The sequence below is a fragment of the Aythya fuligula genome, chromosome 21 (assembly GCF_009819795.1).
Source record: "Aythya fuligula isolate bAytFul2 chromosome 21, bAytFul2.pri, whole genome shotgun sequence".
NCBI classification, from domain to species: domain Eukaryota; kingdom Metazoa; phylum Chordata; class Aves; order Anseriformes; family Anatidae; genus Aythya; species Aythya fuligula.
In genome coordinates this window covers 5,986,979-6,011,424 of record NC_045579.1, presented here as the reverse complement: position 1 = coordinate 6,011,424, position 24,446 = coordinate 5,986,979, and the positions used below count along the sequence as shown (strand labels likewise).

The following is a 24,446-nucleotide window of genomic DNA, read 5'->3' as shown; positions in this document are numbered from 1 at the left end:
TTTTTTAGCAAAATATGTTCCCTATATACAATGTGTGTGTATGGGTTTTTGTGTTGCGGTGAGTTTTCTGTTTGTTTGGGTATTTCAAAGGTAGTAAAAGGAGAGCTGTGGCTGCATTGATTGTTCCTTTTTAACCACAGAGCTTTAGAGCAAATAGGCAGCCATCTGGTAATAGAGACGTGGGACATGTGTAGGTAACCGGCACTAAGAATGCGTGGGACAAGATTAGAAAAAAATGTATTAGTTTTTGTCATAGGCAAGCTTTTTTAATAATAGCAGCCTGAGTGGTGCGTTGAAGCATCTGATGGGCCCTCCCGAGAGAGGCTGATTATACTGGAGAGATATCAAACTATGAATCATTTACACTAACCTCTTGTGAAGCACAGCTTGCATTTTTAATGAAGGATGATTGCATTTCATAAACAGACCTTTAAAAATTAAAATAATATTGATCTTCTTTCACTTAGCTCTATTAAAACAGTAAGCTATGCATCTCCTTCTAATAGCTACAGGACAGATTATTTCTTAAAAAAATAAAATATATCGTACCAAAGTATGCAGAAGCCTCTAAATAGAGGGTATGTTTTTGTGCTTAAATGCCTTCTTATCCTGCAGCTGTACTTGCACAGAGTCTGACCTGCGAACAAAAGACCATTTGAGAAGTATTGCACACAATGTATGTGAAGGGGAGGGGGGACTCCAAGTCCCTGGTACTCAGCTTGGCACCTCGCAGCCATTCCTTTCATACTTTAGTTCAGGTCTGAAATGCCTTTTATGTACACTTTCCAGTCTGCTCCCAGGGACAGCCCTACCCGCACGCTATTGCATATTGTCTGTGTTGATACATGTACCACTAACTACCTTTAATAGTAATGCTTTTTTGGGTCATAGCTATAAAATACCCATCCTTGGGCTGCGTGTGTCCTCAGGACGGCTGTTGAGATGGGGGAGATGACCAGCGGGGTTCTTGGGCTGTTCTGAGCGCCACGATGTGCAGCTGTCTCTTTGGGCTGTCACAATTTCATTTGATTATGTACGTGTCTGGGTCAAAATTATTTTAAAGCTGTAGGCTGATCTGGTACTGTCTATAAAATCCAGGAGGAGTGGTAGCCAGAACGTGTAAACTCTTTATAGTAAGTGACATCAATTTTAGCTGTCCCCAAACTAACAAAATAGTTCCGTATCTAGTAAATCTGCTTCTTGTTTGTAGTTGTTTAGAAGAAAGGCTCTTTCTAAGAAAAACTTTGGCTTCCGGATGACACAAGACGGGAACTTGATTTAGCTGGACCGCTCAGTTCTTGGCATTTCAGATCATCTTCTTCCCAAGCTTGGAAGCTTCCCATGTCGTTCTTCCAGGAACCGAGGCAGGCTGAATCCTTCGATGATGACAGAAGCTTTTATTAACTGTGAAGTATTCTCCACGTGGTAAAAGGTAGAGGTTAATTTCGGGCAGAAATGAAAATGCAGATCTCTTGATTGCAGAAATATTAGGAAATTTAAACCGAGGAAGTGGAAATGCTCATCTCTCCGTCTGCAACGCAACTGAAAGAGAAGCCTTGCATCAGAAAGAGCAAAAGCAATAATGCTAATCTGAATAAAATATTTCTTTTTTGTTTGTACACATGGAAAAATGTACATCTCTTCATGCATAATTACCATTTTCTGAATAGTAGAAAGCTGCTGAAACCAGAGCTTCTCTGTTCTGCTGCTCTGTACTGTTTATAAACTGGGAAGTTCACTGGAAGTGTTGTGGAGATGTAAACTCTGATTGCTTCAAAGTCAGAGTTGGAATCTGTGAAATATTTTTGTTTGCTTTAAAATCCATGTTGTGTATTCAAAGTTAAAGACAAATGGACACAAGGAAGATTCTCAAGTCCTGGAAGATGCGGATAAATGTGCTGTAGATCAGCCAGGGTTTTATTTTGGGCTTCTGTTTTTCATGTAAATAACCTTTTTTTCTGCTGTCAGTCAAGTTGGGCAATTGAAATAAAGGCTGACGCTGCACAGAGACGATGTTCTGTGGACTTATCCCCGTGTCGTGTCAGTGTTTTTTCTCCTCTTCCCCCTTCCTGGTTTCCTGCTGTTCCTCAATCCATTTCAGCAGACTGACGTGCATCTTCCTGCCTCTGAAACCAGTTACAGCAAACCAGCCTTTTGTCAGGGCATTAGAGAAAAGCAGTCTTCGTTTGAGTCAAAGGCTTTAAAACCTGCGTGTTACTGCTTCAGCATCTCAAATTTATTGCACATGTTCCTATGTGGCGAGCGTACGTGCCGTGTTTATCTGGAAACGAAATTTCCCTACCAGTTGTTGCCATTTTGCATTCTGCTTTTGTAATCGTCTTTTATAAAATGGCTTTATTGTTCACTGATCAGGTGCATCCTGACATAAATAAAACATTGGCAGTAATTGGCTGTGACAGATTTTCAGCACTCCCTCTTCTGCGGTGCGTGCAGCCTCTGACAGTTACAGAAGGCTGCTACAGAGCCCAGTCCTCACACAGGGAAGTCCCTGGGGTAATTGGCTTTGACGGGTACTGGTTGCTGCAATAATACTGATCCATGAGCTTGTGTGAGCTGCATAATGCCTGAAGGATTTTGTACCCATCAATATGTCCTCAGCTTGAATCATTTTTTTTCATACTCTTTCCGTGGCAGTTTATTAAAAGAAATACTTGCTACATTTACAGTGTATTTGGTATCTACACCACCTCAGCTGTCAGGGTAGATGAAAACACTATCCTGCAATTCTGTGCATAACACCACTGTGTGTCTGCAGCTGATACAAAGGAAATGCTGCCCGCAGTTGCTGGAGGAGACTTGCAGTTCAAGCCTCTTATTTGCGTAGGTACCTCGATGTTTTAAAACAATCTGTGGCAATAAAACGTGCTCGCAGTCGCGCTCTTGCCAGCAGACTGTTGTTTGCTAAACTGAAGGCGTGTGAGCAACCCCCAGAATATGAGAAGGTGGAGATGTAGATGTTAGCAATGTGAGGACTGGCAGTTTGCAGGTTACCACAGCTGAAGGCATGATAACCTGTGTTTTTTTTAGGGAATTGGCTCTAAAAGGTTCCAGTAGTATTTTGGGAAGCCCTGAGCAGCAGACCAAGGCTGAGCAGTACCTGCTCCTGAACTGGATCCTGCTGCTTGCCTAAAATAAAGTCCTGTTGGCGTGCACCAAACATCTGACACCTGTGATGGAGTCCTCTTGGGTAATGCATCTTTAAGAATGGCAGAAATTCAGGGATTTCCTCTGGCTCCCTTTTGTGCCAGGCTCTAACTCCCCAGAAGTAGTTGTTCTGGTGTCACTGGGGTAATTCTCCCTCGTTCTGTAAGTTCGTAGTCGTGCAGTACCGGTGTGTTGATGACTCCACTGGGGAAACAGCAGATAACTGGTGGTAAGGGGATATTCTGCATCTGTATTTTTAGAAGGAAAACCAGTGAAACGAACCCCCTGGTTTAGCTGTCAGCATGGGGAGGTCTGGCAAATTTGAAGCTCCTTGCCTCATGGATACAGCTCTGCCTCGTTACTGAAAATGAAGCTGTGTATCTAATTACATATTACGGAGAAGCAGCTCCTAATCAGTGCCAGGCTGGGTGTTTGCTTTCGGTTCCAGTTCTCCAGGAGAACAAGAAGTCCAGTTTAGCACAGATTTTGAGGTGTGAGTGTGTGGTGGTTTTTAAACCATCAGTCTGTCCTGAGCCTGGTAGGCCAAAATCCTGAAGCAAGGTATTCCTCGTTGTGTGGCCTTCCTCTTGGTGCTTGGAAGGAAAAGCACCACAATGTCATTCTTTTCACTAGATGAGCAAAAAATGCAAATAAAAATTTCTAAAATGGTACTTCCTTTGTGTTTTTTTTTGGTTTCTCTGTGCTGGAAATTACAGTAATTATTTGGGAAGAAACCTTTCAGAGGCAGAAAGCTCGCTTTGCTTCAGAAGTGCTTTCAAAGTCGTAAAACTTCATCCTTTTCCCATTTCAAGCTGTTCAAACCGTGGCCGGTCGCACAAATTCTGCCCTATTATGCTGGGTAAAGCATCCCACACTGAAAGTCTCATCCTGTGCTCAGCTCTCCTCCTGGCCTCCCATTTTGAGGCCAACTCGCCGATCAGTGACACGGCAGAATCACTTCCAGTTGCCTTGTTGTGTTTTCCAGGTTAATTTGAAAACACATTGATATTTAAAATAATTCAGACCCTTTCGTAGTGCTATTGATTTTTATTTTTTCCCTCCTTCCAGGAACCAAAGCCAGGGAGTATCAGATTTTCAAATTTGCGCAGCTAAGCCTTGCGAGTCAAAAATTAAATTGTGAAATGCAATTCCAGGGTAATTGATTAATGTAATTACATGTATATTTGACTAAAATTGGGTTCTGCAACATTAGCAATTTAATTACAAAATGCATTATGATTGTAAACCCAGCAAAAAGTATTCTGTTGATAAATGTAGCTGCTGGTTCACATCCTGTTGGTTAGGGCTGGTCAGTTGGGTTTCAACATCAACTAGTTTCAGCAGTTAGTGTGTGAAGAAGTGAAATATTCCAATTTGCATCAGAATGAAGCTTGCTCTGGAAATATGAGCCCAGTGCAAAATTGCTTAAAATTAGACTCAAGCAAAGTAACTTTAATCCTCCTGGCTTTAGAGTCTTGCATGCAAATTAGGTTTTAAACATTGTGTCCTGTGCCAACTAGTGAGTTTTCTTTATCTTGGATGTCATTTGGGAATGTTGAAGCTATTTTGGAGGAAGCATTTTAGCCTGCTGTGTTTTTTCTCTCTCTCTCTTCCACATCTGGTTTAGGTCACTCTCCTTCACGAGCATAGAGTGAGAATCTCAGGGCAAGTCAGTTCAGCAGCTGACTCTGCCTCAGTAATTTTTTAAAGCTATTTCTGTACTTGCTTTTACAGGCAAAAACCCTTGACTTGCGACTAAAGCAACTGAAATTTCAGTAAGAGCATCAATTGCCTGTTGGCACAGCTGAAGACCTTTGTACGTCAGAAGGGAAGGACTGCATGCAGGATGGAGAAGACCAGTTTCCAGGCTATACTAGTTCTGACTCCAGTGGTTTTTCATTTGGGGAGTTGGATGGTGGATTTCAGAAGTGCAAACACTTTGGATCAAGAGGCATGGATGTATTTAGAGGCAGTTTCAGTGACAAAAGCAGCCTGTTGACCACTGCCAGCTTTTGAGCTTGGGTTGGCTGAGTGACCAGGCCAGTGGGGTGCCTTGCCTTCCCTCTTCTTGCTCGTGCAGTTAAGAATTTGTTTCCTGGGAAAGCTCTAGTGAGCTAAACCCAAGGGGAGTTTAGATTGCACTATTATGGTGTGTATTTTTATGCAGGGCGCTTCATGTGCTGTTAACCTAATCCACCCAGAAATAGATCAGGTTAACTGGGTATTCCTTCTTATTTCTCTTTTTAATCCCATGCTGTTGCAGTGTTATTCCAAATGATTTGTCCATACAGATAAGCCAAACGTTTTAATCTGTTTTGGCTCCGTTCCTTTCTCTGCTTCCCTACATGAGAAAATTATCATTCTGCCTTCTGCCAGTCGCAGTGGCAATGAGGTGTGCTTCAGATCTCCAAAAAACCTCCTTCAAGTTCCTGAAGCGAATGGCTTGTCTGCTGTGTCCTCGTCCATCTGATGGCTGACAAGTCCAAAACATATTTCCTAATGCCCAAGTTCTTGTCAAATCAAGGTGTAAATCAAATGTACTTTGCATTCTGTATGTGAGTGTAGTTTTATTCCTGCACGTGTGTGTGTGTATGTAGGTGTATGTATTTTTAGCTTTGAGTTCAAGAGGGGTAATGCTCTCGTGCTCGTACCAGCCACCCACTGCTGAATTGTTTTAGCTAGAGGGAATTTCCTCTGCTATTGCTGCGTATTTGAAGAGAAGTGATTTAATCAGAAGTGTTCACGTTACGCTCAGAATTGCAGAAATCCCCATCGGTATCTTGGAGGAACTGCACAGTGACTCCAAAACCTCGTTTGCTGTCCTCTAAAGGAGGTGCAGCACCCCTAAAGTAAGGGTTTGTTTTGTGAAGGCAGCTTTTGGTGTAGTTTGCTGCTGTCGTACTGGCAATGTAAATAATTTCTGGGCTTGATTCATGTACTTTGTGATGCAAGCAAGAAACGAGCAGTGACAGGCCGGGGAAGCTAATCTGCATGGTATCTGTACTGCAGAGCATAAATGTGGAGGATTGTTGCACTGGCCAACGCTCCAGCATTAATATTAGTTATAATAACTGTCAGTAGAGGTCACAGTCTTGCTGATCCAATGTGAAAGCTACACAATCTTGTTAGCAGATACTGCAGCACAGGAAAGAGGATTACATAGCAGCAATAGTTCATAGTGTATCGCTTTATTGCTCTCCGAAGATGGTTGATTTATTTTTCAGGTATATGAATGACAAAATACGCAACTTGAGTTAACTTAATTTCTTCATAATATGTAGCATGTAATACTTCAAATGTGCTCTTCTAAATAACCTCGTAATGATCCACAAGCTTGTCTTGACTTAAGAAGATTAAGGAATTAATGTCAAATTACAGACATAACTGCAAATAGTATTTACTGTGCAGCATGTGGGAGAGGTGGACAGTTGACAAACACAAAGTGTTTTTCAGATCCTTCTTTCTCTTTAAAGGAAGAAGCACGGCTGTCGTGGCTTCACGTTGGTGTGCCCTGAGTGTGCATGGGAAGGAAGATTGTACTGGCCAGTGAGCCTGTGGTTCTGTTTTGTGAAGGTTCGGCTGAAAATACGGGCAGATCCGCTTCGAAGGGGAGGTGTCGGTTTCGTTCTGCATCAGACAGGTTTTTTGTAGGTCAGCAAAGCCTGGAAAGGCAGCAGTTCTACAGGCAGAGCATACGTGTGCAGCGGGCTGGTTTTGGTGCGAGATGGTGATGAAATGCCTAAGAAGCTTGTCTGTTACATAATGCTAATGGAATTATGGTTGGATAAACACATTAATATGAAGGAGGGAGAAGATGCACAGGCTTCAGCTGTGGGAGGCGTAAATGTTGCTGCTGAAAGCCGTGGAGGAATTCCTGAATACATCTTCAATTTCAGTGCAGCTAGTTAAAAATAACATGTAATAAGTCTTAGTCTTCCTGGCTGTAAATGGCTTGCCTTAATTGTTCACTTTTGGTCAGGTAAAAGGGAAAAAGGAAGTCTGGGAAATGCTCTCTAGCAAAAAAGGGGGAAGCTACCGGGATTGCATTTGAATTGCAGGTACTGTGTGTTTATCTGTGCAGTGGTTTGCTTATTTTCAGAACCAGAACAGTAGTGGCTCTGTAGGAAAATGATAATAATAAAAAAGCTTTATGCTAAAAACTGTGGCCAGACTATTGATCCTTTCTGAGAAAGAAATCAGTACTGAGAGATGTAGTAAAGATTTGTAGTTATTAAAGGCTGTAGATGTGTGTCTTTCAATAGATGCTATTGTTAGCCACTGGTCACAAGCTCTGAATCACTTCTTGTGCTAACGACTGTTATAAAACTGCAAACCTTGTGTTGAGTGCAAGTTTGGAGCTGTGAACAGGAAGTGCAGTAGGTATGTGAGCTGGAGATGACATTTAATTTAGATCCTAAAGCTGTGGTTTTACAGTTGTCATGGCTCAAAAGCCAGGATCTTTAGAAATGAAGTGATTAATCCAGAAATGTTGTAGGTAGTCTGGCACCTGTTTCCATCAGATTATTGGTAGAGATGACATTCAGAATGCTGGTATTAAATAATAAGCTTGGGAACTTAGCTTTAACCAGCATGAAGAAACTGCTTTTCTTGGATATCATGGTTGCCCACTCAGTAGTACAGTCCTGCTTTTAAGAAGCATATCGAGCACTTGCTATTTTGATGATCTTGATCAAAACTAAGAAAAAAAAAATGCGTGTGGCATTTTGAAGGAAGACAGAGTCCTCTTCAGATTACACGCAACATTTTAGGATTTCGGAGTGGTGTCTTGCAATCCAAGTAGCTTAGCCCAGTTTTGTCAGCGCCGAGGTGGCTGTGAAGTTGCTTTGGACTTGCATTTCTTAGGCAATGGCAGGAGCAGCTGCTACTATTGAACGCTTCTCTTCCAATTAGTATTTCTAGGGAAGTTTACCTGTGATGGAAGTCCATTATACCCTTTCTGCAGGCTGCTCCTCAATGTTCCTGTTGGGGAAGGAAGAAAATCCACCCCCTGTTTATTTTCCTGGCATTGACTGTGTGTGTGGGAGAGACAAACCATTTTCTTCGGCCTCTTTGGCTTTGCTGAGCTTGTTCAGAAAACCTTGTTTTAACTCCTCGTTTCTCCTGTGATTTGTTTTAAAGGAAATGGTTGTTTGAAGATAGCCTTGAATTCTTACAGCCCTTAGAGTTCTTACACTTACCGCCTGTGTCCAAAAGCAGGGTCTTCAAGAGATCTTTTTGAATCCCCTTAGATGAAGGATGAATATCCTCTTCAAAGAAAGATTAGAAGGATAATCATAGATTTTCTGAAACAGAAGATATGTCTGCTGTATGAGATATGTGAGTAAAGCTCGAGAGCATGACCTTGCGTGTTTACCTGCTTCTCTGTCGGAGAAAATGCGGTGCTCGGCCTGAAGAATGGAGTGGGGGGTTATGAACTGTGGTTATGAACTGAGATTACTTTTGGAGCTCCCTAGAAATTGCTTGCATTGTGTAGCTTGCTCGCTATCCTCAGTCATCACCGGAGTGTCTAGCAGTAACAGCTTAATTTGTAGCATTAAAACAAAAAGGCATTATTAAATGCTGCAGCCTGTTTTTTGTCGCGTCCCCCTGCTACCCTGGGCTCAGATTTGCATGCAATAAGACACTAATAATTGTGCATTGATTAATAGTCGCTTATTAACTGCTCTCTGCATAGTTCCTTTCTTGTATCAGTGTTATCATTTGCATGTACCTGCTTTAAGCAAATCCTTATAATCAATGAGCAAGGCTTTAATGATGTATTTCACACAACAATAACTTATACTCATTTGAGATTCAATTGGGCTTTCTAATAGTAGTTTAATAACCAAGTGGATTTTTAATTAAGTAACTGACGTCCTACGCATTAGAATCTTTCACTTAAAAATAGTAATTAAAAACTCCAGCTCTTATGAGTGAGAGGTAATCTTACAGATGTGACCAGTGTTTAGCAGAGCAAGAATGGCTCCTTCGCTCCACAGTCAGGCTGATGGAGTAAATCGGAGCAACAGCAGCTTCCCTGCTCACTTCATTAGGTCGCGACACGTGAAATCTTTGAAAACAAAATTTAATCTTTGTTCAGCGTGAGCTAGTTAGCTATCTTTCCAAGTGACAGAGAAGCAGCAGCTTTTTGAATAGCTTTGTATCTTAATTGGAGGTAGTATCTTACTCTGTCCTATCAGTGTGCTGATAGCAGATTTTTGGGGGGAGAATTTTTTGCTGACATTTTAATGTTCTCCTAAATACCTAATGGCTTTAGTCACTTCACGATGCGGGAGGCAGCCAGAGCTGCCAACAGTATGGGGCCAGTAACGAGAGGATCTATTTCTTGCAATTAATTGGGGGAATGGCAGCATATCTATTCAACTTTTTCCTATCTGAGAAAGAACCATTCTGACATGGACACCTGCATCACTCAATAAAATCGTCTTAATGCTGCTTAGGTCTTTAAAGGATAGGCAGAAGTCACCCGAGAGCAGGAAGAAACAACATCCAGAAGTACATGCAGAGTGTTGCTGCATACCTTCTTTCAAAAGGATTCATACCTAGAAACAGAGAGATCATGATGCTCATTTCCTTGAGGTTTCAGGTAAGAAACTCATGTTAGGAAGTATGCACCCTTCTATGAATTCTTCAGTGCTTTGGGGCATCAAAATTAGTAGCTCATGTCATTCCGCATTTTTGGTAAGAGGCTGATCTGTGTGGAGAAAGCCATGTGTCTTTAAGTGATGAAAAGTGAGTCTTAAAAACAGTTGTGTTCTCCAGGATTGATTTCTGCTTAAGGTAATTCCCAGAGTTAACCACACGGAATTGTTAACTTACTGCAATTTGTACCGAAAGGGGCATGCGTTAGGCTGTGTTCCTTTGTAAGACACTTTTCTTTTTGTTCTGTTTTTGTGCCTGTCAGTAGATGAGATGATGTGTTTGTCTGCAAACATGAACAATTATTTAGATGAGCTATAGAAATGCAGAAAACGAATATGCATGTGACATGAAAAATTCAAGATTGTTTTAGTTAAGTATGTTGGTAGCTTTCATTAATATGAATTATGTTGTTGATATGAATTTTGTTATGACATGAATATAGAACTTACTCTGGGCTGTGCATATGTGGATGGGGGAGATGTTTCTGTTGTGTTTAAAACACACAAAACCCAAACCCAACCCCCAGCACACCACAATGTTGATGTTCCCACAACAGCGGGGCAGGAAATAAAAGAAGGGAGGTGCTAACTCCAATGTAAGAAAAACCTTGGTTAAGCTTTCCCTGGTCTGTGACAGGTTTCCCAATGACAAAATTGACTTGAATACAGTTCAGTGCAGTACTTTTCCCTATCTGTTAAATTTTCATGGTAGATAAAATTGTCAGAAGTGGAAGTAGGTGCAAGTCCTCTGGTAGAGGAAGGCATCGCTGGGCTGGGCAGGCTGTTGCGACGTGCTGGTCCTGTGTACACTGAGTAGTTCAGAGGGGGAGGTCAAGAGGGCTATTTGGAAATGAGACTTGTCAGCCAGGATGATTTTGGAGTTTGGTTAGTGCTGGAAGGCTTTGTTACACTGGTCTTTTGTTTATGCATCCCAGGCATTTCTCTGAGCCATTGGTATTCCAGAGGGAAAAGGAACTGTTTTTGCAGGGGAGAAAATGCTTAATCCAAACAGCAGTAGTGGGTGGAAGACAAGGTGCAAGCGTACGTGCATACTGAATGAGAAGCTTTGCTGCTTGGTGACTGTTGTTGAGCAATATTTAGACACTTCTAAACACTCGTTACAAGGAGAACTGTAAAATTTTACAGGCAGAGCGTCCTTCCAGTGAACATTGTGCTCTTCGAAAACATTTCCCGTGTGTTGTAAAAGCACCACTCTTTCATAAACTAAACTCGGAGAAAGTTCAGTTACGTCTTATTGCCAAACGGCAGAAGGTGGCTGATAATTGTGTTAATGAGAAGTGTTGGTGTGCACAGCTCAGCCTGGTGGTGCTTTGGGTTTCTGAGCATCTTCCTGAGCTCTGTACGTGGCATCCAGACCTCAGTGCCCCTGTGCATCGCTGTGTTTGGTGCTGTCTGTATCCACTGGGTACATCAGGGCATAGTTCAAACCTCCATCCAGTTTAATTTAAATTCTTCCTGCTTCAGACCCACTTCACAGTGCATACAGCTTGTGGGTATGTCAAACGTATTTTCATAGGAATGGGAAAACTTGTAAGTGAAGTTATGGCTTAAAAACCAAGCCACCTGTATGCCTGGTGACACAAAAACAATTGAAGGGATGTATTGCCTCTGGAAAAGGGGTGGAATTATTATGGGGGTTAAACGACAACATGGAGGTATAATATTGAACAAGAGCAGACTGAATAATGCCCGCAGAACTACTAAAAACCTGCTCAAAGGTGACCAGCCAATTTCAAAAGGTCGTTTAAAATTGCAGAAAGTGCTGGATGCAGTGAGACACCCCCTGCCCGTGTGCCTTCGCTCACCTCCCTTCCACCTGGAGCAGCGGTGGATATGTAAGTGATATGTATGCTTTAGGGAAGTTTAGAAAATAGCACGTGTCCCAGGACATCTGAAAAATGATTGTGTTTAATGGCTGTTATCAGCTGTTGTGTAAAAAAAAAAATAAAAAAATTAAAAAAATAGAAATCTTACCAATTTTTAGAAACCTGTGGTTAGTTATTGGGGTGTGAATTCTGGAAGCAAAGAGGATGGTGTTGGTGACTGGCTGTCACTAAGGAGGAGCCGACTCCAGAGGGCGCTCGGAATCAGCAGTGCTCTCTGTCCTTCAACGTGCCAAGACCACGTTTCACAGAAAAAAAGCAATAAAAGTCGCCGTGCTTCCCTTTTGTCTCTCTCTGCACCACCGCGTGACATCTCGGCGCGCTGGAAGCGTGAGTATTGGCTTGGGCTGGAGGCTTAGAGAGGCCGATGCCTCTCAATTGCTCAGCTCTGGGGGATTCCTCCTCAAGGCTTCCAAGGCACAGTGAGCTCCAGCATCCTGCCCATCGTTGTCGTGCTGGCTTAAATCATTGGGCTGTTTGAAGTAGCTTTTCAGGCCTTTATAGAGCATAAATAAAAGGATGGATGGTTCCAACTTGACGGCGTTTTTTTTCCCTGCCTTGGACAAGAGGTAAAATACTGCATTTTTGCCTCAAGATATTCAAAAAGCAAGAAGAGGCGGTTTGACCTGCTGTGATTTTTAATACTCCTTTTTAACAGCTACTAATAACTGGTAATAAAACATGTAATGTGCAAATCCCACACTGAGATATCATGTAGGGATTTTTTTCTGCTGTTTATAACTGCCCCTGTAATATTTTTTTCTTTTTATTTCCATAGTCTTGCAATCCTTCCTGAAACAATTCAGTAACTGTTCTTGGGAGGTTGCTTCTTACCTGAAAGCCTGAAGTTGTGAATGTGAATGCCCTTAGCTGTAGGGCAGCAGCTTCCATCTCAATTTCCTTTTGGTTTTGGCAGTTGCGGAGGAATGTATATCCACGGGCCCGCTGTACGTGACTGGGGCCAAGTATTGAAAGTGCTGTGGCATTTCAGAGAGAATCTGCATTGCTATTCTCAGTTACGGCTCTGACTTTTAGAGTAGCTTCCTAAATTAAAAGTTGAACTCCTGAGAAGTATTTTAAAAACTGAAAACATGATGTTGGCAATAATTGCGTAATATAGCACATACTTCCAGGTAGCAGGTAGCTTTTCAGCAGATCATCTCAGAGCATTTTCTCTAATAACTAAGGATATGTATGAATCACTCTCTAATTTCAGGTCTTATACCAGGTTGTAGTTCAGGTTCTTGGCTGGAGAATATTTACATTGCAAATGTGCAGTCTGTTCCGGTTGCTTTCCCTTTGTTGCTGTGTGGCAAGAATGATGTGTTTCTCTTGCTCCTTAACAGAAAAAGTCTTGATAGCTTGGAATTAGGGAGCGTGGTGGTTGGGCATCCTGTATTTTCACATTCTGAGTGTGCTTCACCTGTTTCCTATGGAAAAGGAAAAATGGCTCCCTTGAATATACATTCAGGTATACAAAACTGGTAATTTTGCTTCCAACTTGTGTGGTTATGAGCATAGTAATTGTTTCAGGCTGGTGGAAGATTAAAACTTGTCTCCCATGTCAGTTATTAAATGTGGGAATAGCTGCGGGCTGCAGAATAAAATATTTGATTTACAGTGCAACTCTGCGCAAGGCTGTAATGCAAGAGCTGTTTAGGTTTGTTTGGTATAAAAGCTTCATTTAAGAGGAGAAGAAAAAGCAGCCTACTAGAGCGTTTCTGGTTGCGATTTCTATTTTAGTAGGCTGAAGCCCAACGTGGTGATTTGTGTGGTATAATGATGGTAATTCAGAGCTGGAAGACGAGCCGTCTGTAATTTTGAGCCTTTCTAAGTGTTACAGCTCCTTATCAGCAGAGCTAACAGGAGCTGAAGAGTCTGTAATGCGGGGAGCTTTCCTTCCTTCTCAAGTGCTAAGGTTGAAGTTATTATAAGCATGTTTGTTAGCTTTTGTTGGTGTGGAAGAGTGCTTTGGACACTTGCATGTTGTTGCCAGGGATGTATTTTTCTAGTTAACGTGGTGAGCAGTTGCTTAATTTGCAAAGCTGTTACTTCTCTTGATCCTGACTATAGTAAAAAATCAATGTGCTCTCTGCAGTCTGAACTAATAGGAATCAAACTCATTGAAGCATGAAAATGGTTTAATCAACAGAGAGCAATCTTAAAGGTTACTTTAAAAAGAAAAAAAAGGAAGAAAAAAGAAAAAACGCTATCACTCAGGCTTGGAAACTAAAGAGCAAAGCACGGCACTTCATGCCTTAAGGTAGATTAATGGAGGGGAGGCTGGAAAAGGTTTAATTTGAAATAGATAGAGTGATATTTTTAGGAGCTACTGGATTTCCAAGTCTTTATAACAACCCCACCCAACTGAATATATCTCTGGTCTTTGAATAAATTTTCAAAACTGAAAAATAACTATGGGTTTCTTGGTGCCGTGAAAAGCACTCGGTGAGTTCATTGCAGGGCCTGAGTCCAACAGGATGCTCAGGCTTGCTCTTGACCTCATTTAAATAAGCAGGCATCAGTGAACAAAACAAATCTGTTGCATATCTGGTTCTTGGTACCCCCAAATACAGATTTTATTGAGAAGGAACAGTGTAAGTGACAGCAGTATGTTTTGTCGTCCGCTCCTTTGGAAAAAAATCCAAATGGTGTTGGGAGTGGAATTTAAACTGTTCTGGTTTTACTGTCTTGGGACCCTGTAAATTGGGTAATGGACGAAGCAACTATTCCTACACACCTGTAAGGGGAGGCTAGGGACTAAACTTGCATTTTGCTTTCTTGAAATTGCATTCGCTGTTAATATTTAACCACTGCTAACAACTGTGCTTTACCACTGAGACTGTGAATACAGGCTCAGATTGTAGTTTAGCTCTCCAGTTCCCTCTCCTCTAAACTTCAGTTGATGGTTTTCTGCTCACTTCTGACAATTCCCTGTTGAATGCACTTTCCAGCCATGCCTCATGCTGCTGCACACTGGCGTCCTCCTGGAAATTAAAGAGCAGTGTGACCCTTTTCACACGTGGCTTGAGCGCTTTGACGCTGGAACGATGTCTGGAGGTTATAAAGAGGGAAGGGATGGATAACCGGGTGTGTGTTCTGCTTAATGATTCTTTAGGGAAACTGAAACAGCAAGTGTAACCTTTAAATTATGTTTTCACATCTTGATATGCCACCTTTGGCACATTCAGATGTTAAAGTAAAGAAATAAAGTTTATTTCATGAGGAAGTTGGCTGCCAAGCTTTAATGCCAGTTGCCTTAATGGATTATTAATGAACTCGTGAGGTGTACGTGTATCTAGTTACTGATAAAGCACTAGCATTAAAATTCAGCAGTCCCTATCGCTACCCTAATCAAAGGCTAGACGTTATGTTCAGGAGAGAATGAAATTATAGCTCAGAGGCCTAAGAAAGAACACCTTTGACATGCGATACGTTAGAGGACCTGCCTGTGCTCCTCTGGATTTTCATGCACTTTGTACGCTTTTTTGTTGCTCTTAGTTCATGTCGGGATGAATTGAGTTGTTAGCTGGAGTGGAAACCCCATATTTTAACTTCCAGTGATGTTGCTTACATTCATGCACTGTTTTTCCTTTGTGCTTGCAGTTGGGCTGCTGTCAGCACTCAAGGGGAGAACCGAAGGCTTCAAATTTACAACTGCAAAATCAAGTCTGGACATGGTCTTCGTGACTTACTTGAATTTGCAGCTTTTTTGGTGTTTGGTTTCAAATAGCATTTGTTTTAGGAGTCTGACACTAGGTGGCATGCTGCAGCTTGACCATGCTGGCGATGAGCAGATTTAAAAAAAAAAAAAAGTCCTGGATTACTTCTGGGCCCTTTTTGTTGAAGGTTTCTTATGTTTCTGTGCAGGGGCTTTAAAGCTGCTTATTTATTGTTACACGGGAAGCCTGCCTCGCATCAAGTGAAACTCCTGCATTCCTTTTGTCCAGAAATGTTAGCTGTTCATGTAAATTTAATGTAGAACGTGTAAATATTTTCTTAAGTGAATGTTTGTTTTTTGGAAGTGTCCTTTGATAGGTACATATGCATGTGTTTCGGCTAGGGTTTGATTTGCGATCTGCACGCAGCTGATTTCATCAAAGCTGTCATTTTTGGAACACAATTTGGAGTGGGAGGGAAGGGTGCTTTGATGTTTGCAGTTTTCTGCAAGTACTTTGAAGAAATTATGTAGATAGCTCTCACTCGGATCTGTTTTACCAACTTGCCTTGAAATTATTTGTTTGTCCAAGTCTCAGGATTACATCTTCTAAGTCTTTTGGTCTTGGCTTCTGTGATGTCTTTCCATGCGGTATGAAGAGACCCCAAAATAGGAGACCTGGGATGCCTGTTCTGTTAAACTTTGTTAATTCTGGGCCAGCAGCAGGGAAAAGCTGGCGTGTTGCCTTGAGAGCCTTCCTTGAAATGAGGCTGATGTGGGTGTTTCTGGAGGAGCTGCCCTGCGTAGGAAAACCCAAGGGTGCCGGGGGGGCCGAGACCGGCGTGCTTTTGCTTGGAGGAAGTTCAAGGCAGAACCCAGTCATGTGAATGGGATTTTTTTAAGCCCTTGTGTGATTTGTGTTCAATCCTGGTAGGAAAACGTGCCTTGTTTTGACAAGTAGCCCAGAACTGATTTACATTAAAATTTCCAGCAGGCTCAGTTATTTTCAGCAGAGGGTGTTTAACGAGTTAGTGTAAAGCGTGCTTAACTCGTTGCCACCTCTTCATCTACGGTATGGGAATGGGAAATATTGTGAGAATAATTTTGAAAGGCCCTTTTGGCTGTTAATTGGCTGATAAAGGCTATCAAAAAATCTGCTGCGCCGCTTTGTTCGCTTGAAGCCTCTGTGTAGGTGGCTGAAGGCTGCTGGGGGAGAGGTGTTCCTCCTTCAGCTAATCCCGCTCTGTTTGAAAAACAAATCAAAACGAGTTGAGTGCAGCAAGCTGCTTATTTAATTTGTGTGCTCTAAGGCAGCTCATGTTGCTCTCTAAGCAGTCCGGTTTTAAATTGGTCTTTATCAAGTCTTGCAAAGTGGAGGGAGACCTTGCTCAGTGGGACTAAAGGTCTCGTTTCCTAGCGTAGCAAACTGTCGCGTGGAGAAGACGGACGCGTGCTCACACTGGTTGCACTTCTTGCCCCAGTATACTTTTTTAATGCTCTTAGCAAGTGGATGAGCGTGTGGTTGGGAAAAGAATCGATTTTCAACCAAACTAATATTGCTTCCTATGAGACAGGAGTTGTCTTTGTTTGCTTTTGTAAGGGGGGAATGAGAAGAGGAACAAACTCAGTTTATTCAATTGCATCATTCCATGTTATGGGGGATTCTGGAGAGGTGTGGTGCTTGGATGGGTTCCCTACTTGGTATCTTCTCCCATAGGTTTGGGAAAACAAGCATTTCTTCTCCATCTAATGGAGCTGGAGTCACGCGGTTCCAAACTGCTCACATATTTTCAAGATTATAGTAGAAACTTCCTGTTTTTAGAGCTTATCTGACCGTCTGGAGGGAAAGATTATTATAGCTACGGTCACATCCTGTGGTTATTGTCACTTAGAGAGGGGAAAAAAAAAAGCCTATTGAATTTTTCTGAAGCTTTTGAATGTGAAAGTGATTATTATACAAAAAACGTTGAGAGCTGTAGTCACGTTTTCTATCTCCACTGTGACTTCAATAAAAGACCATAAATCCACAGCAAACTTTACGTGTCGGTTAGCTCAGTGTCTGCTGTACTGGGGGTGTTGAGAAAATCTTTTGGTAAAGAATCTGTCTTATTCTGGAGAGATTGGAAAGGAAGCATTTGGCAGTCATTTCCTTTAGCTTGTGAGTATAAGCATGCTTTATATTATAATAGCTTAAACATACCACAGGCTGTTGATAGAGGTATCAAATTTTCCATTCCCAAAGTTACTCTTAGTTGAAACTGGAGGGGAGAACGGGCAGGCTTCCATTGTTTTACAACTGCTTTGATAGAGTTGAAAAAGATGTTTGCTTACTTCTTCCTTCCCTGCTTTTCTTTAGCCTCACAGCCCCCACCACGGGTTTTTGTACAAAAACAGCTCTTCAACCTACTGAAGGGTTTATTTTCTTTGGTTTTACGTACAGCTGAGAATAAATGTTTTCCTGCTTTGTTGATCCATTTCTTATATTCTCAGGTATGTTAATTTTCCCTTTTACACAAGGCCCTTTCTTGACAAATACCTTTTGTTCTCACAATTTTAAGATCTCCTCTAAACTAAATTGTATATCATCTTGTAGTCAAATTTAAGAAGTTGCTGAGCAGGTTGACGTATTGCTGTATGTGTACTGCAAGCTGGCAGACAGATTTGGAATTAGCTTTAATATTCTTGGTTTAGTTTACTAGTCTGTAATCCTGAGTTTTTCAGGACAGGAATCTTCTGCTTCCCTCATCTCCCCCAGCAAAAAAAAAAAAAAAAAAAAAAGGATGAATTTTTGGTTATAAAGAATAAGAGAAAACAAAGCAGAGGAAAAATATTGGAAGAAAATGATTTCAGTGATTAGCAGACGTGCTTCTTTTCTGCTTAGCTTTCTGCCTTGCCTGGTTTGTTTCGATTTCCTGACGTGTAAGCCATAGCCGGGTCTCAAGTTACTTGCCTCACTGCTCGCTCCTTAGTAGCGTGGTCGCAGTATCCCAGCTGAATTTATTACGTTTTGTACTTACATACTTATCTAAGTACATAAAAGCTTTTATTGTAAACATCCTGCCAAGTCGCGGGGTTCCTCAGCTCGTTCATCCACATGACCTTTTTTCATTTTTCACTTGGCTCTTCCCAAAGCAAGCATGCTGTCCTGGCCGGATTTCCTCCTGGAGGTACAGCTCCTTTGGAGCACCATCCTTGAGATCAGCTTCAACTGTAAAGAGTTGCTATCCCCCTCCTCTGTCTTGTCCTTGTCTTCATTCTCTCTCTTCGTTAGGCACATGGAAGCCACGGAATCAGGAGGGATGAGACTCCACAGCCCCTCTGGGGGCCGGTACAGTGAAGCAGTGTTTGGGGGGAGCCTCCTGTGCTCCAGCCTGTGCCCGTTGCCTCTTTACACCTTCCCTTCAGGTATTTATAGGCACTGACAACACTGCCCTGAGCCATCTCTTCAGGCTCAGCAGCCCCCCATCACTCTCTGATGGTCCTGAACCAGACCCAGTGCTCCAGGTTTGGACCCAGCAGTGCTGAGCCGAGGGAAGGATCCGCTCTCCACCTGCTGTCTGGCTTCCAGCGTTGATGTAGCTGGTGAACTGAGTCCTCAGCATTTGAAAGGGGAGAACAGGGAGGAGGGCATGGGCTGACACTGTTGTGAACACTCACTTAATTGTGTGGAGACTTGAGATTGCAAAGAGCTCCTAGTGGGCTCCACAACAACTGTTTATTTTTTCTTTTTTTTTTTTTTCCTCAACACTTCTTCAGCTAGGCCTTTCTGTAAAATCCTGAGATTTCCAGCATGTGAAATTGCTTTAGCAGTCTTCACAGCTCCCTGGGGGAGCAACTTTTGTTTTCTCTCTTCCCTACTGTGACAGAAATGCTGCGTGCATCCAAGATGGTGTATAAAAATAACCCAGCAGATTTTTTTCAGGCGTGTAGAATGGAGTTGTGCAGGACTTTCTGTATGTCCTTGAAGTCTCTATCACAATTCTGCAGCTGAGGTGATGCACTGACTGTACCAACAGTAATTTTTTGGCTGCCTCACAGATTCTGGATGTGCTGAGAAAGAACCCGAGGCGACTTGTGATTTTTGCCTAATAACACGCAGGAAGTACTGCCAGTGCACAGATTTTGAGGGCTAATTTATTTCTTGCTCTTCAGAGGATTTTGTCTGCGTTTGTGCTTTGCTCTTGGCATCAGGAATGTGGCCCAAAGGTGTCACCTGATTCTGGGCACCCTGTCCAGGGTGCAGAAGGGGGTGGTGATGTGGTTGTTGGTGGCAGTTGCAGCAAGGGCAGTACTGGAATTCTGGGGGCCGGGCGTTGGGGTGGTTGGAGGCGTTGGGGTTCCTCAGACTGTGCTTGGAGGAGCCTCATCCAGAGCCTTGAGGTGGGGTTGGATTTTGAGATACTGACTTTTAAGGCCTTGAGATGTGACTTGAGGTCATCTGAAACATGAATCTGAATGCCACGTAAGTACAGAAAAGAAATCCTAGTTGTTGAGCCATAAAACACGTGATAGAGAGGTGGTTTCTTCAGTGGGATCCAGGTTAGATGCTGCAAACCTACAGGCTTGAACCGAAGCCTACAAAAAAAACCTGAACAATCTGAAGTTCCATGGCCCATAAAGAGTACAGATTCCATCTGGGGGATTTAGAAGAGGCAAAAAAAGATTGATCCAAATTTCAGCAGTTACACAGCAAATTACAATAATTCGTCATCTTCTGGTTTGTTAGGACTATCACATGCTGAATATGTAAACTTGTGGGAGAGGAAGTGGGCAAGACTCTAATTGTGTTTAACTCGGCTGAGTTTACATTCTCCTTAGGCTTGGATTACAGAATGAAATGCCCTTTTGATTATGTTGAAGCAATAGCAATGTTACACTGAATTTCCTCTTAGGGATGGCTTTTGGGGAGTGTGGAAAAGCACCCTCATCGAATTGCGGAGCGAGCTGTAGCTGAATCAGAACTGGGGCACGAAAGTGCTTAGGACTCGATCGATGTTTCCTGAGGGGTGTTGAGGTGTGCTCACAGGCCTCGGGAGTTTTCACGCTTAAATTGTCTGCTTCAGGCTCCTTATTTCCATGAGATGCCATCCCTGTCTTGGCTGGGAATACACGCACTGTCAGGGACAGTCTGGAAACTTTTGATGAGGACTGGAATTAGTGACAGAAATCAAAGCGGAGCTGTGACACTATGAAGCTGTTAGCTGGTTCTCCTTGAACCTATTCGCTTCCTCTTCTCCCCACCCCATTGCCAAATCCGAAGGGAGAGCCTGATTTCCATGAGAACAGTGTTAAATCCCCTTTTAAAAATAGGTTCGGCTTAGCAGGGGTTTAATGTGTTACACTTCCCAGCTTAGGCAGGCAATGCTATATTAGCTTTTAGAAAGCACTTGTCATAATCGCGTCTCCATGTGTTCTTAAAAGTGAATTTCAGGCATTTTACTTCTTGGCTACGGTTTGTGCAAGGCGGGCAGCGTGCTTGAGTCTGCTTTGGCAGAAGTTAACCGGGTGGTGACTCCGGTGAGCTGCTCTCAAGTGTTTGTGGGACCTCTTTGTCTTGGTTGTCTTAAAAATAAGAAATAAATTACCTGCTTAATCTGCCTAATCTCATTAAGTCTGTTTACAGTTAGTCTGTGTTTCCAGTGTATACAGATCTGGTAGACCTCGGTCTGCTCCTTCAGAGCAGTTTGTCTCGTGGCTGAAATATTTATGTGTGCTTAATGGCTGATCCTGTTGGAAGGAGCAGAGAATGCTGCTGGTGGGTAGATCCCGTGGCTTGGAGGGAGTTATATCGGCGTGCTGGTCTTCAGCTTAGTGCATCTGCATGTAACAGTCCTCAGATTTGGTGGAACTCGTGAGCAGCTATGAGCGATGGCGCTGCGGGTGGCATGTCTAGAAAGCAGCACACTCTGCAGCCCTTTGAGGATGCGCTGTCACTTCTCAGTGCTCAATCTTTCTTAAGCTGACGTGCGTAGGTACAGCATACAAAGCGTTAGATTATTCACGGGAAGCACTGAAACAGCAAACGGCAAGTTAACGGGTGCTTCCCAGCTCGTGGCATAAGGAGAGGTGTGTGTGGGTGTGTGTGTGTGTACGTGCTTCTAAGCAGTGTCAAGAGTTACTGACAGCGAGTCAAAACCTTATTCTTTTCCATATTTTCAGCTTCTATTGTTGATTATCCTCACCTCCAGGTGCCCTGTGTAACTAATGCTCGTAATGGACTTGATGGCAAGTTCTGGGCCATGCATCGAGGCCCGTGGCATACGGAGCTCCTCCGGTTGTACATCCCTCGTCTCCTCTTATGTGCTCACCGTGGCAGTGAGAAATGTGGGCTGGAGCTGCCATGCTCAGTGTGTGCCCCAATAACCAGCACACGCCGAGCGCGACGTGCTGCTAGCATTCATCCCAAAGCTGTCTTTGGGTGAAGCTCTGATTGAGCCCGCTCTAGGTCTTTGGGTGACCAGCTGGGATGGTTTTTATGTGAATGGTTGGGATGGGTTGTGTGTGCGCCTAACTCGGGGCTCGTCCCTTTCTCAGACGTGTGCTATTAGCACTGATGATAAAAGAAATGCTTTTGTGAGTTTATAATGCAGTGACTAGCAAAGGTGTATTTAATGACCAAGAAAAGAGTTTCATCTTTTATAATCCACTTTCAAAAGGAAAGATGAAAAGTCTCCATTGCCAAATGGAGCTGGAGGCTGTGCTCAGTGCATGGGTTTTTTTTGAATTTTGCTCTGTGAAACGGGGGCAGATCTACATATCTCGCAGGAAAGCCAATTAGCGAACATTGAGTTGCTTCTGATGTCAGTGATTGAATGCTGGAGCTGTTGTGTTCATTCAAGGATCTCAGATGTGCTGTACAAACCAGGTGGGACCTCAGATGGTTGCACTGCCATCTACCACATTGCCAAACCCTGACGTTGGTTTGCCCTGGCTTTGCGAGGCAGTGTCTGAGGCTTGAATCCAGTCCTGCTGTGCTCAGGTTGCTGGATGTTATTGCACTTTGCACTGTTGAACAACTTTAATTGTAATGGGATATAAAAAGAAAATCTACAGTTTCATATTTTTTTAATTTGAGTGTACTTTTCCAAAATACACTGACTTGTAGGATTAGCAGTTCGAAGTGGCAGGGAACTCTGTCCTAAAGTGATAACGTATTTTTGAACAAATCCCATCAAACAGTATTTTTTTTTTTTTTTTTAAATACATGGAACTTGGCCTGAATGAACTTACTGCTGGAAAGCTCTTGGAAGTCATTGGAAGTAAATACTTCCTCAAATGCACACTGGAGCAGTAAGTTCCTTTCCATGGCTTGCCAGATGTCAGGCCATATTTGATTAGAAAATTGAAGTGAGGATAAATGCAGTGGTTGCTTTGTGCTGACTTGAGGATTGAATTTCAGCTCTGGCAGGTTTGGAGCTATCACACAGCTACTTGGTTATGAGGCTTATTTTGAAGCCGCTTGCCTTTCCAGCCCAGGCTCCAGCTGAGAAGCTGTTGTACAATGGATATTGCGGGAGCGAAGCTTGTGCTGCACACCATTTTCAATTTGTATCGATCATAGCAGTCTTGCAAGGTGGCAAGGGCATTAGAATTAATCAGCTACTCGTGCTTCAGCTGTGTTAGTGGTTTCAGGTAGCAATTTCCAGAAAGTACAGCATAATTTTGAAGCTGGACCTTTGTCTCCTGAAGGACTCCTTGTACAAAACACGAGGCATGCCTATGGATAAAGGGAGGGGAAACACAGCTACAAATAACAAACAGCATCAGGAAAAAAAAAAATCACTTAGCAGACAGCACTTGAGGGTGTTGCTCAAATTAAGTGGTTCTGTGAACCTTGCTTTCTCCCTTTCTGTAAGTTAAAATACTACTGCGGGACTGGGGAGCGGATGCGCTCGGCAGGGCAGCAGCGTGCCCTGGTTCATTCATTACCCTCAGGTAATAAATCACATCGCTGGCTTGCTTTGCATTTTACTCTGCGATGGCAATAGCGAGGCTCTGCCCTAAACCAGAGCTGGTGCTACCAGCCGAAAGGCTCCTCGGCGTCGTGCGGGCAGACACGCGGCTAGAGGTAAACACCCGTTATTTAAAAAAAAAAAAATAATAAAAAAAAATGGCCGATTAAGTACAATTAAAAGGAAGAGGTTTTGCTGAGCAGACGAATTCCTCTTGCTGCTGGGGAGCGGGGAGGGCTGGAGGGAGGCAGGCTCCTCAGGAGCACGGCTCCTGCAAACCTGTGTGAGGGGGGCCTGGGCGAGGCACCTCTGCTTCTTGGGGAACCCTTCTGGGCCCCCCTTACCCCCATTTCACCCCCTCCTAGACCTCCACTACACCCCTCTACACCCCCACTGTACCCCTTAGACCCCCTAGATCCCCCCCAGACCCCCACTACAACCCCTTAGGCCCCGCTAGCCCCCTCCACACCCCCACTACAACCTCTAATAGCCCCTCATTCCCCTTAAACTGTCCCCTTAGGTTCCCCCAGACCCCCTTAAGCTCCCCTTAACCCCACTACACCTCCTCAGACCCCTTCAAAAAAAAACCCTTACACCTCCTACCCCCCCCTACACCTCCTCAGACCCCTCCTACGCCCCCCTTACACCTCCCCTAACCCCCCCCAACTCCCCCCTAGACCCCCCTCACCGCCTCATCTCCCCCCTCAGCCCCCTCTACCCCCATCCCCTCGCTCCCCCCGGCTCCCTGCTTCCTCCTTCCCCCCTCACGGGTGGTTTGGGGCCGGGCTCCGCGCCGGGTTTTCCCCCGCTCCGCTCCGCCTCGCCGGGGCCGTGCCCGCCTCCTGCCGCCGCCGAGCGGGGGCCGGGCCCGGTGGCTGTGGCGGCGGCGGCAGCGCCGTGAGGGGGCGGCTGAGGGAAGGAAAGGGGGGAGCCCGGGGAGGGGGGCGCCGCTCCTCGCCCCGGCCTCGCAGCTGGGCGGCGAGGAGGGAGGGGGCCTCCTTTTGTTCGCCAGCTGCGGCTGCTCCTCGCTGCCTCCTCCTCTTCCTCTTCTTCCTCCTCTTCTTCGGCTCGACCCCGCCGCTGAGGTGAGTGAGGGGCTGTGGGG

General features: G+C 43.7%; 1 protein-coding gene across 3 annotated transcripts in view; it reads left to right on the top strand.

Moving 5' to 3' along the window:
- RERE (arginine-glutamic acid dipeptide repeats) overlaps positions 1-24,446 on the top strand; it is a 222,542-nt gene that overhangs the window by 24,511 nt on the left and 173,585 nt on the right. The window contains exon 1 of one of the 3 annotated variants that reach the window (XM_032201343.1): positions 8,460-8,502. The exons of the other annotated variants lie outside the window; for them this stretch is intronic. The gene's annotated coding sequence lies outside the window, so the exon portion shown is untranslated. Of the gene's footprint in view, positions 1-8,459; positions 8,503-24,446 lie in introns of those variants that run through there. 3 annotated transcript variants of the gene reach the window in all.